At 33.2% G+C, this 13,866-nt stretch overlaps 1 long non-coding RNA gene across 1 annotated transcript; it reads right to left on the bottom strand.

The window, feature by feature from the left end:
• Positions 1–3,786: 3,786 nt before the first annotated feature.
• On the bottom strand, positions 3,787–7,176 carry LOC143078398 (uncharacterized). Its single transcript, XR_012979221.1, has 5 exons — positions 6,992–7,176; positions 6,163–6,442; positions 5,304–5,512; positions 4,758–4,915; positions 3,787–3,909 (listed from the first exon to the last, which is right to left on the bottom strand). It is a non-coding gene; the product is annotated as an uncharacterized LOC143078398 (long non-coding RNA).
• Between the last annotated feature and the right edge of the window lie 6,690 nt (positions 7,177–13,866).

Below are 13,866 nucleotides of genomic sequence, written 5' to 3'. Positions count from 1 at the left end.
TAATAATAATTTAAATCAGTACATGAATAATTTCGTGTATAGCAGTAACACGTTATGCTTATATATAGAGAATCACAAGATATGGGGTCTGAATCCATGACTAAAAACTTCAAAAGAACTGCGAAGCTATTGATATTCTCAATCTCACTGACAGTCACAGTGAGGCCTTCAATACGGAGCAAAAATGCTCACAAATCAATTTTTAACATTGGTCTATTATTATTATTCAGAACTTCTATCATTAGAAAAAATAGAACATATAATCATCGACACTTATCCTACATCTATTTACATTCAATTAAAATTGAGAAAAAGAAAAAAAACATCTATTCTTCACGTGATTTTGATTTTAAAAATTAAGATGCACATATAAGACTTTCACATAGTCGGATGATATATAATACAAGTGTTATAGCTTTAGAAATAGATGGAAAAACACCGATCATCTCTCATGTTAGTATCAAATATAATTTGTTCTCGACAAGTCATAGTAGTAGCTAAAAAGTTACTCAAAACAATAATTCATCCATTTATTTGTCGTAACAATTTTCAAATGATATAAGAAACACCAAGCCAGTACATTATGCTCGACTTATGTCAAAAAGTGTCACGTGTTCCACCAAAAACTTTAAAATTAACTGCTTCAACTGGAAGTACACGTAGGAGACAGTCCGGGTTATACATAGGCCTTGCTTGTGGTATACACACTATACAATATACAATATTAGACTAGAGCGCCGGTTTTCGTTCAAAGCAGGATTTATCCCAGGATCAAAACAAAATTATATCAACATGATATAACAAAAACATCGCTAATAATGAATTGCATTATTCAATTGTCCACAAACATGCTTATATATAGAGAACAACATTCTTGACAAAAGGTCCTAATCAAAATCAAGATAAATCAGTTTATTTTAATATGCTAGTTGTCTTACAAAAAGTTTGCGGGGTACTTTCCAACATCTGCAGCCGCTTTGCTCGACACAATTTGCTGCCCGACTTAGTTTTACATATTTTTCAATTTGTAACCTCCATCTGCACTGCTCAAAATCGCTAATTTCTTTTTCCTTTCTTTACAAAGGCACTTGTCTCAGATTTTTTTTCTATATACCTTAATATAATGTTATATTAAGGTATTTAGGATTTTTTCTGATAAAAGTGCCCGTGGTTGACCCTGCTGGCCATAATAACTTTGACCCGAAGATAAAATGATCTTCGACGTCATAACGAATGAACCGACGTTAAAAGTTTGGTACTTGGTGTATTGTGGCAAAAAATGGAATACCAAATGTGCATTTTTCGTACAGAAATCATCTAGTCATATATATAAGAAGATGTGGTATAAGTGCAAATGAGACAACTCTCTCACCCAAGTCACAATCTGTACGGAAAAGTAAACCATTATAGGTTAAAGTACGGCCTTCAACACGGGGCCTAGACTCGCACTGAACAGCTATAAAGGGCCCCAAAAATGACATACTTTACTGAGTATGTAAAAACATTCAAACGGGAAAAAAACAACGGCCAAATTTATATAAAAAACGAAAAAAACGAAAAAAACACTTATGAACCAAATCAACAACAACAACTACTGACTGTGACATCAAATTCATGAAGTTAGGACAGGTGAAAACAAATGCAGTTGGTTTGAACGTTTAAATGGGTACCGACCTTCGCCCTTATCTGATGCAACAGTGTCACATCACAACATAAAAAGACACACTATAAAATATCAACTGAAATAGCTTAACAGTCATGTTTGTTTTAAAACCGTAACTCGGAAATCCTACAAAAATAATATCTCATAATTATTTCAAGAAACTGCAGACCTGTATATTCAGTGAAAAACAAATATCATTCAATTTAGAAAGAAACATCTTCAATTGAATTTCTATCAAAATTCTGGTTTTATATGAAATAATGATTAATTTTCCGATATGTGCAACACATTCGACCTAAGTCTGTATGTTAGCAACTTCTTTGAGTTATGTCCCATGTTATCAATATGGTACACGAACTTTTAGAGGCCTTTAGATTTTTGCATATTTGTAGCTTTGTATTTAAAATACATGTTTGTTCCAAAAAACCTACATTCGGCCTCATATCTTGACATACATCTAGAAAATTGAGGGTAGGTTGAAAACAAAACTTTACGACAAAAGAGATGATTTCAGCTTTCCAATTGTGAACTTTCCATTTCTAAGTAGCAACATTCCAGCAGCACCTGCACACAGGGTATATATCTCCCAATTGATACGATATTCCCGTGCTTGTATTTCATATCATGATTTTCTTGATAGAGGTTTGCTGCTCACAAGAAAGCTATTAAACCAAGAGTTCCAAATGGTGAAGTTGAAATCATTCGTTCGTAAATTTTACGGACGCCATCTCGAGTTGGTTGACCGTTATGGAGTAACCGTTTAACAGATGATATCGGATATGTTCCTTTCGTCGTAACTACAATCCCCTCCCCTTCATGAATGTAACCTCCCGAATTAGACTATTTACCGGATGTGTTATCACATAAGCAACAAGACGGGTGCCACATGTGGAGCAGGATTTGCTTACCCTTCCGGAGCACCCGAGATCACCCCTAGTTTTTGGCGGGGTTCTTGTTGCTTATTCTTTAGTTTTCTATGTTGTGTCATGTGTACTATAATTTGTTTGTTTGTCTTTTCATTTTTAGTCATGACGTTGTCAGTTTATTTTCGATTTATGAGTTTGGCTGTCCCTCTGGTATCTTTAGTCCCGCTTTTGTGAAACAGCAGTGCCTAGAAAGCACAAACAAATGTTACTGCATCTGAACTGACCCTCATAACTCTCGGTATCTCGAAAGGAAACAAAAAGGTGCGTGCAATTAATGCCCGAACACATCGGACAGATACATTTCATTTAAGAAATTTTAAATTGTACCTTGTTTCTCCTTCTGAAATAATTCGAATCCCAAGAAAGTGACATCCCAGTGGAGGACAAGACATTTTCATAAAAGGGAGGGGGCTCTGACGGCCTAATTAGGGGGGGGGGCACTTCAGTCATGCTTCAGTGATTCCCTATATAATAAACAAAAGATTTCCTACATAATCAACCAAATTTTCCCAACAAAAGGGGGACAGGCACCTTGCCCCCCCCCTAAATCCGCCTCTGCATCCGTTTGACTGTGCAAGATGTCTGCTTTGACTGTGGATGTTATATTTGGAAGTGCAAAGATGCTGTTCTAATATTGTTGCGTTGGATTTGAGTAAATATATATACTTGTGTAATAGAATATGATATACATAAAAAGAGACAACACAAATCAATAAAAAATACCAGACATCATACAGAAAAGACCACATCAACCGACAACTCACGACTGTTTTGCTCCAGATAACTGATCGAAGCACAACATGAAGTCGCGTTAAACCAGTTTTACGTGCACATCCCCTTTCATGCCTACATAAGACATAATGTCGTAACAGAGGACACACAATAAAAAAAATAACCCTTAGCATCGTGCAACTATCAACAAGGTGACCACTAACCTGAACAAATTTGAAAAACGGGTAAACATATGTTCAAAGGATAAAATCTCTGAATTAACCATGTCGCATACTTTATTCTGAACAATTTTGATTTAAAAGCGTAACATCTGAACGAACTGTCGGTCTCCCTTCCTATCTTTAATTTTTTTACTAAACCCTGAGCTCATTCTGAGCGTCAAACGGCTTTTGCATATTATTAACACATCCGGAAAGACTTTCAGTTACATAAGAGATATAAATGAGTCACACTAAGCATGGTAAGTAATGTTTTAATATGTATTTATTCACTTAATAAATTAATCATATGTACAAGTAAGCACTGTCATGTAGCTGAACTTTGATTGCTGCGTTAAACAACTGTGGTTCTTTTTGATGCAGCAATTATCTGAAAGAAAATAATAAGACAAAAATGGATAGTAAATGACTATAAACATGAGTATAACCGTTAAAATATCGCCTGTCACAACGTTTTGTGTACATTTTTATTTCAAATTTTAAAGCATAGTACGACTCTAAAATAGCATTATCAATGTCACACCTATTTTGCTTAGTCTTTAGTTTTCTTTGTTGTGTTTTGTGAACTATTGTTTGTCTTTTGTCGTTTTCCTTTCAAGTAATAGCGTTGGCAGTTTATTCTAGATTAATGAGTTTGAATGCCCCTCTGGTATCTTTCCCTCAACTTCCATGATGGGCTTTATATACGCCGGCAAGGATGAGCTAAATGCATTTTCGTTTACCCGTCATTGTACGTCATCATTATATACTATCATATTGGAAATGCATAATTAAAAACAATTTATATTACCATTTAAAATTTGAGAGCGAATTTCAGGTCAAACCATGCACAAGTCACTGAGAAGGAAATTTTTTACATTTATAAAACGACCTCATATAACCATATGACTAGAAATTCATGTGGTGTCTAATATTGCTGTCCATATTAACAATAATATATTACTACTTTATGGGTATGTTTAACTACTTTGAGTGCCTCGCACGGTATGAACGATAATGTACTAAAATGTAAAGTTTTCCACATAGATATAGTATAGCTGTATTCGGCAAAACTTTTAGGAATTTTTGGTCCTCAATGCTCTTCAACTCTGTACTTTTTGGGGCATTTTTAACATTTTTTTATTCGAGCGTCACTGATAAGTCTTATGTAGACAAAACGCGAGTCTGGTGTAACTATTAAATTTGAATCCTGGTATCTATGATGAGTTTATTTCTTACCACTGAGATCAATGTTTTCCCAGACGAATGATGACTATAACGTTTGGCAGATGGAATTAAAAGACTGATCGAGCCAATTCTGGAACAATGGTCAATGTAATCCAAACATGCTGTTCTTAAATCACCAAGCTCAAACTGAGAAGCTCCACACAATAAACCTGTAAAATAAGGATGAAAAAAATCATTAAATTGTGATACATGTACTTGTAGCGAAATTGCTAACCGAATAACATGAAAATGTAGGGTACACTGGTGGAAAGTAACTGTTGTCTCATTGCATGGCATCTTATTTTTATATTCTTTTTGAATTGTACAAGTGTGGACACAGATCAGTGTGGAAAGTATGTTTGCATATTTAACAGTGTTTTCTGACAAAAAAAAAGTTCTTTGGGTTTTCCCTTTAGGATTCTATGTTGAACCTGTACCAAACACTGAAAAAAGCAGTGTATTCTTTTTATTAAATTGTACAATTACATATCTTATATACGGCTGATCCGTGAGTGCATAAAATGTTTTTAAAAATCCATAATGGCTATTTACGCCTACCTGCCACGTTTGACGCAGATATATCCACAGTACCACAATGCAAGTATTCGACAATTTTCTGGAAGTCCTCTAGAAGATATTTACTAACAGGTATGGTCAGATGATAGTCAGTCTTATGTGTTCTATGTTTGTTTTGCTTCTGCACTTTGATGTTTTTGGTGGCAAATTCTAATTCCCTCTGCTTTTTCAAAATTATATTGTACAGTACCCTGAAACAATGCATAATAAAAGTTATATTTTAGCACAATTCTTTTAATTTAATAAATATTTGTATAAATAGGAATGTGAATACAATGCAAAATAATTCGTGTTCAATCATTCAGTTCATTGTAATACAAACTATCTAAAGGTATTAAGTTTAAACTTTACTCTACAACGATTGCTCATTCTTTTTCAGATGACCATGTACAATCGATATATATATCGAAGATTAATTATGGTTTTTAAAACTCGAGGTAATGTCCAGCGGCAAATATTTTAGGCATACTTTGAAATTGAACATTTTCAACTATGAAAAACTTATTAAACTTCCTAAAAATTGGAAGAGAATGGGAATTATTAAAGACGTTTTAAACAAAACCACACACACAGAGAAACGTCAAATCCCACGACTGTCATCGAAAGGTACCCGGTAGTTGGGTTATTGCACAGAATTAAGCTTTTTTTCAGATGGTAACATGCTTGTACAGAAAACGTGTTCACCATGCTCTGCGTACGTAATTCTCTAGTCATGACATTTGAATAGTCTGGTGCTATTTTGCAGTTTTGAACATACGTTTAATCCGATACCGTGGATTGAGAATGTTTATTCGACTTTATTATTTGCGAGGTGATTTTTGAAACATTTTTAAATTATTACCTGCTTCGTGTACCCATGATAGCCTTTACGCCGTAAACAGGAACTTTTTTGCTTCCAATAAGAAATGTAACATCACATAACTCTGGCATTGAGATAATGTATCGGAGATGACTTGATAGATCCATGGTATTTTGGAAATTCATCTTCTCTTTGGTTGCTTGCTGGTGCTGTTCATTCCAGATTTTGTCAAGTGTAGTGAGAGTCGTTGATTTGGCGGTCGAATTGTCCTTGTATTCACAGTCAGAAGAACCAGACCCAGACTCATAACCCGAAGAATAATCTGCAAAAAAACCCACATTATTTTACTTTTTTTGTATCAGGATTTGATATAAAATTTTGAATTTTATAGCAGAGGAACGAGGGAACAGTAGCCGTATCCTCACAAAAATACTTATAAAGAAATATATGCAGTAAGATTAAACATGTGGTCTTAGCAATAGACGGAGTAAGTGGGTGAAAACATTTTTTTTTAAACTTTAAAAACACAAAAAAAGGGCGGAATCCTGTCTTTGCTGAATGGTTAACCAAATGATAACTTTGTAAGTTATATATAATATTTAAATACGGTACGAGTTCTAAACAAAAAATCTAAACAATCTTCTATATAACTTTCCTATCTTAAAAATCAGCAATTAGTTTAAGTGTTAACTCGATATTTCCTAGCTATTTTAGACTGGTAACAAATGGTTTCCCCCATAAAAAAATATAATTAAAAACTTATAGTTTGTAATAGTTTGTCTATCGAAATAAAAAGCTAAGAAATACGTATGAGTTTGTATGCATACTTGTGTACTCGTGTAAAAGCATTATGCAAATATATAATCCTTACCATTTGTGTAGCCTTTCTCTTCTTCATTTGGAATCAGTTGAGTGTTTGATTCGCTTCTTTCCATTCTCAAGTCTTTATTTAGCACTAGTTCAAGAAACACTGTGTGTATAGCACTTTTAATATCCGAATAATAAATATTATATTCTGAGGGATATATGTATAGTATGACACTAAACTGCTGTCAAAACAATGTCCGTTTAGCAAAAAATGAAAGTCTTCTTTGATGGCTTCCTATCTTTTTTGATTTTTAGAATAAAACGTCTTTGACAAAGACTCAAATGTGTTGTTGTTTGTTTAGGAATTTGCCAGTGTGAATTTCGCACGTATTATGATTTAATCACAATGAAAACATATAATTTTAAATCGGGGCAATTAGTGACCATCGAATGGATTACACATTAATTATCAGATTGTTTCATAATAGTGTCAAAACAGAATGAGATGACCAAATTAAATTAAGAAGGCAGATTATGAAATAATATTTGATAATCGAAAGTTTAAAAAAAACATGCCCAAACAACGTTTAAATTATATCCAATGACAGATAATGTCATAAAAATTAATCTAAACAATTAAGATCAAATTAAAGTGTATCACACTATCAAAGGCCAACGAATCAACAAGGCTAACTTTACTTTTTGCTGTTACATACAGTTTTGAAAATATATAAAGCGTATATATTTTTTTCTTCACATAACAAATCTTATTACCATCAACTTATTTTTTTTCTATTCAAACTTTTAATTCCAACATTGTAGTTTTTTTTCCCTCTCCATTTTTTTCAAGTGCAATATAGTTTTACTCCAAAACTCTAAAAGGGTTTATATATTCTATTTTTCTAATAATATTATTTTTCAGTAAATCAACAGCAATGAACTAAAACACCATTGCTTTTTAATGTTTTATTTTACTTTGTTTCTTCTTCGTCTTTACCATCAGCATTTTGAAGATTACTTTCCGGCGCATGTCTGACTGAGGTTGCTTTAAAGTTGATTACAATTTTTTTCTATGAGTTTTAAACTTTACAATTTTGTATTTAACTTTTGCATTTGAGGAATGCTATTTGTATCATAGGGTTGCTGTATCATTGAAGTAGACCCCACGAATTTTTTTTATTTATAGATAAAATTGAGAATGGAAATGGGGAGTGTGTCAAAGAGGCAACAGGCTGACCAAAGAACAGAAAACAGCCGTAGGCCACCAATTCCAATGGGTTTTAAGCACAGGTAGAACATTCCGCACTCGGATGCGTGCTTCAGCTGGCCCCTAAACAAAAAAGTGTATTAGTTCAATGATAATGGACGTGTTACTAAACCCCAAAAGATATAAATGAACTAAAATTAATTAAACAAAGTGATGCCCCGCACTCCCCTCTAAAGAAACTGTATTATAACAAAGTAGGAGGAGTTACTAGTATCCGGAAACGCTCTGCAGCTCTTGTGCAAGTATATACTCCAAAAAGGACAAAGTTTAACTATCTCTCAAAAGAGCAAATATTAATAAAAATCAAAACCCTGACCACATGCACACCTTCATTATATGAACAAACAGCCAGAAAAGTGAAAACTTCCTAGCATTTGAACTAGAAGATATCTAGAATAACTATATTCCCATAATGGGACGGACGGACGGACATGGGTAAATCAATATGCCTCAAAGTTGCGGGAGCATAAAAAAATCTTACAAGACTAACAAAGGCCATCATAAGCCTCTAAAGGCTGGTTGGTATATATATACATGTTAATTGACTGCTTATGTTAACAAGAGTGCACACACTGAAATGTCTCGCCTTCATTGATCTTATGTTGATAGTCCTAAGTATAAAGCTTTATTACAACTGTCACATAAACTTAACATTAACCAAGATAGCTAAACAAAGACCAATGAACCATGAAAATGAGGTCAAGGTCAGATGAACCATGTCAGGCAGACATGTACAGCTAACAAAGCTTCCATGCAACAAATATAGTTGACCTATTATTTATAGTTTAAGAAAAATAGACCAAAACACAAAAAACTTAACACTGTGCAATGAACCGTGCAATTGAGGTCATGGTCAAATAAAACCTACGGGACTGACATATAGATCATAATATATTTCCATACACCAAATATAGTTGACCTTTGGCATATAATATTAGATAAAAAGACCAAAACTTAAAAACTTAACTTTGACCACTGAACCATGAAAATGAGGTCAAGGTCAGATGACATCTGCCCGCTAGACATGTACACCTTACAATCATTCCATACAACAAATATAGTAGACCTATTGCATAAAGTATGAGAAAAACAGACCAGAACACAAAAACTTAACTATAACCACTAAACCATGAAAATGAGGTCAAGGTCAGATGACACCTGCCAGTCCTTCCATACACCAAATATACTAGCTCTATTGCTTATAGTATCTGAGATATGGACGTGACCACCAAAACTTAACCTTGTTCACTGATCCATGAAATGAGGTCGAGGTCAAGTGAAAACTGTCTGACGGGCATGAGGACCTTGCAAGGTACGCACATACCAAATATAGTTATCCTATTACTTATAATAAGAGAGAATTCAACATTACAAATTTTTTTTTTCAAGTGGTCACTGAACCATGAAAATGAGGTCAAGGACATTGGACATGTGACCGACGGAAACTTCGTAACATGAGGCATCTATATACAAAGTATGAAGCATCCAGGTCTTTCACCTTCTCAAATATAAACCTTTTAAGAAGTTAGCTAACGCCGACGCCGCCGACGCTGCAGCCGGATCACTATCCCTATGTCGAGCTTTCTGCAACAAAAGTTGCAGGCTCGACAAAAATTGTAATATATTGTATTCCATGTGTACTTTAAAATAAAAATAGCGATCTATCTATACACACTATTTGAACTGCCGATAGGAAAAGATGGTATGTGGAATACATTTTGCCTTGCAACAGACCTCCTACGGACCACTCTGGCCTCAGGAATTGTTGTTTTTTTTATGCAGAAGGCATGGCATTCCCAATTTATCTACACAAGACTTTATATTTAATGTCCCCACCTACCGGACGTGGCTACATATTTGAACATCCCACACAACAAAAGGGACGTTAATCTTTAGCAAGGATGAAGCAAAAAAATAATAATTGAAAAGCGCATTACATAAGAAATATTTTTTGAAAGGGATAATTAATCTAAGACAACGATTTAGTAGTTGCTGATAAAAAATTTACCACTTGCATACATGTGACAGAGTTGCCAAACTGGAGATGTGAATATTTTCAGCTAGAGTTTGGGCCCCATAACTTGAGAATTTTTAGACATTTTTATCGACGTTTTCAGGTTTTTTTTCTTTCTTCAAATAAAACAATAATTTTCCTCTTATTTTTCCCTTAATAGTATTAATGAAACCATTATTATCATTAATCAAGGATTTCTATACAAATCCTTGCATTAATGTAATCTCTTAACAAGATAAATGTGAATTCTATTTTGCCTTTGTCTTGTTAAAAGTTGACAATACACACATTATGACAAAGTCCTATTTTTTTTGTACAGGAATGTCAACCATCAAGAACATTAAAGGGCCAAAAATATACGACTTTAATTTAAAAATCAGGATGAAAAAGATTTATTTCAAGTTTAAAGCTTTCCACACATTCATATGGACGACGTTCAAGCATGCAGTCACACAAATATAAATAATCAATGAAATGATTTTTATGCCCCACCTACGATAGTAGAGGGGCATTATGTTTTCTGGTCTGTGCGTCCCGCTTCAGGTTAAAGTTTTTGGTCAAGGTAGTTTTTGGTGAAGCTGCAGTCCAATCAACTTGAAACTTGTACACATGTTCCTTATGATATGATCTTTCTAATTATTAAGCTAAATTAGACTTTTGACCCCAATTTCACGGTCCACTGAACATAGAAAATGGAAGTGCCAGTTCCAGGTTAAAGTTTTTGGTCGAGGTAGTTTTTGATGAATTTGAAGTCCAATCAACTTGAAACTTAGCACACATGTTCCCTATGGTATGATCTTTCTAATTTTAATGCCAAATTAGATTTTTTATCCAATTTCACGGTCCATAGAACATTGAAAATGATAGTGCAAGTGGGGCATCCGTGTACTTTGGACACATTCTTGTTAAACATTAAATTGCGTATTGCTTAATTTTACTGCTTACAGACTAGCCATGATTATTTTCGAGAAAGTATTCAAAAGTCCAAAAGTATTTACAACTTATTCATCACCAAACAACAAAGAGATATAAATCGATTAAGCGATTAACTGACAGATTTGAGGGATTAACAGAAGATTTTGACTTTCTGGGTAAATTCCTCTCTATTACAATTTTCAAGGTTTTAAGGTGGTACCCAACACTTTAACTAAAATTAATTTGGCTCGTTTAATTTTCATAAAATTTTGACAAAGTATTTACTTTGACCCTTTGACAAAAATATAAAAATTTCAAAAAATTTTAGCCAACCGTTTTATCAGAAAAATTACACTGGTTATATAGCAGTTTGACCAACACTTATTTTGATCATCGAGAAGCTTAATATTCCCTAAACAACACAACGTAATTAAAACGTTTAGCTGATTTTACAGAGTTATCTCCCTGTAGTGTTAGGTACCACCTTAATAGGCAATTTTTCTGATTTTTATCCTATGTGCCATTTCATGTCATGGCAATTTTTTGTTGGTTGAAATATGCTACCATAATTTGGTAGGTAAAAATTTTCTTTAAAGGGCAGTTGCTCAAAATAAGTTAACTTAATTAACTGTAGATCTTGTATTTGTGATAATGTTTTCTGTCAGTCATAAAAAAAATATTAAAACAATTGTCAAAAAAATTGTCATATTAGGGAAATAACTTATTCCTTGTATAAGTATGGTCTCAAATTATAATTTATAAGACCTTTGTAGATCTTGTAATGCTGATCAGTTTGCCATCATTAGATTCTGTGAAGGTCTGTCTATATTGATTGTCAAAATGATAGACAGAAATGCAAAAATTTGTAAAAAATAGTAATATAAATTTCATTCATAAAGGAACAACCATTTGACAGAGGAAAACAAAGGGGTTATTTTTTGTACATGCAAGCACCTTTTTGTTAGCAAAGTGCAAGTTTGTTTAATAAACTAAACATCAATTTTTAATGGCAAAAACTCTTAATCTGACTTTTCCCCCTCATCAAAATATTCATTTCTTCAAAGTTGGAAATCAGAATATATCTTCAATAGACAAATCATAATCTTCCCCCAGAGTTAAAAATGGTAACAATTCCTAAAAGGAGTCATTTGATTATTCTGATATAAAAGGAGAGAAGATATATTGATCTTCTGAACATTTAACATGAATTTTCAGAGTTTCTGTACTTGTTTTTGTTTTCAAGTTGTTGAGACTTTTACTTGCATTTCCCCCTGCAGTTCCATTTCTAGCCATGTTAAATGATGGATTGCAACTACCAGCTTAAATAATTTTCACTTAATAGTATTATTTTAGGGTTTTTGAAATACAGATCTCACATGGATTAAGAAATAACAGATTGACCAGTTAACCCCCTTGAGACAGACATAAACACCCTACAATTGCCCTTTAACCCAAATATAGTTCACATATTACATATAGAAATTGACCTAGGCAAAAAAAGGCAATTTTAATCAGTGAACAAAAAAATAAGGTCAAGGTTAAATGTAAATGAGTCTTTTAGGTCCGATGGATATGTACATCATCCTAAATTAGATGAGTGGTCTAAATTAAAATCCATAGAACTTTTTATAATTTGTCAAAATGTAGTTAATAACATGCTTGTTTTAAAAATATGATAAAAAGTATGGATCATTGTTTTTTTTCAACACTGCAGGTTGTTTAAAATTTATCGATTTTGAATAGATTATGCATTGAAACCCAATTTTGTGTGATAACATAGAATGTTAAAATAAAATATGAAAAGATAGCTCTAATAATATGCTTACAGGTAAGAAAAGCAAAAGCTCGTTTTCTTGCTACATAATAAAATAAAATATATAAATTCATAACACTTTCTTCTACAATGTACAAATTTTAAAATTACTTTAAATGAGTTATCTCCCCTTTTCTGGCAAAGTTGAAAAAAATTAATCCAACATAGTTTTTCTTTTTTTTTTGTAAAATACAGCTGTAAAATATGAAAAAGCACATACTTTTTCGATAATATTCATATTTCAGTAATAGGTATAAAACCACTAATTCATAGCCCCATTGCTTTCTATGTTAAATTCTGCAAGTTCAAGCACTAATGGCTTTTTGTCTTAAGTTCAAATAAATTGGCAGTTGTCAAAACTATACCTTATCCTGACTTGTGCTGAAAAATTCAACATTCATGTTCCTTTAATTGCATATTAGAATGTACTAGTTCCCAGAAGTTTGATAGTACAAAAAAGATACTTCTGATCGATCTGAACAACTGGGCAAATGTACCCTCCAATCAAAATTTCATACTTCTTTATCTATCAAAAGAAACTTTGAACAAGGCTTCTAGAGATCCCAAGTCCCCAAGCTTTCATTTGATACCAACACTACCCAAATATTCCACCTATTGACAAAGATACAGCTATGCAATTAGGAACTATTTTGTTTAAAATATGAACTACTTTCTTGTATGTTCTTTCCGACCGGGCCTAAATTAGTGGTTCTATACTTTAAAGATCTAGATCTATTGTTAACATATCTGCTATTTGCAAATTTGACAGTTGGCATTTTGGGCTGTTCTGTATAGGCCATTGAGGTTTTTCTACTATTCTCGGCAGGAGTGTAGCTGCACTTTAGGCACGTGCCTACACATAATTTTTTCACAAATATTTTCTTTATTTAAAAAAGACCCTAAGGTTATCTGTAGCTGAATGTGAAGTTG

Source organism: Mytilus galloprovincialis, chromosome 1 (genome assembly GCF_965363235.1).
Source record: "Mytilus galloprovincialis chromosome 1, xbMytGall1.hap1.1, whole genome shotgun sequence".
Classification (NCBI taxonomy): domain Eukaryota; kingdom Metazoa; phylum Mollusca; class Bivalvia; order Mytilida; family Mytilidae; genus Mytilus; species Mytilus galloprovincialis.
This window is presented reverse-complemented; position numbering and strand designations above follow the sequence as displayed.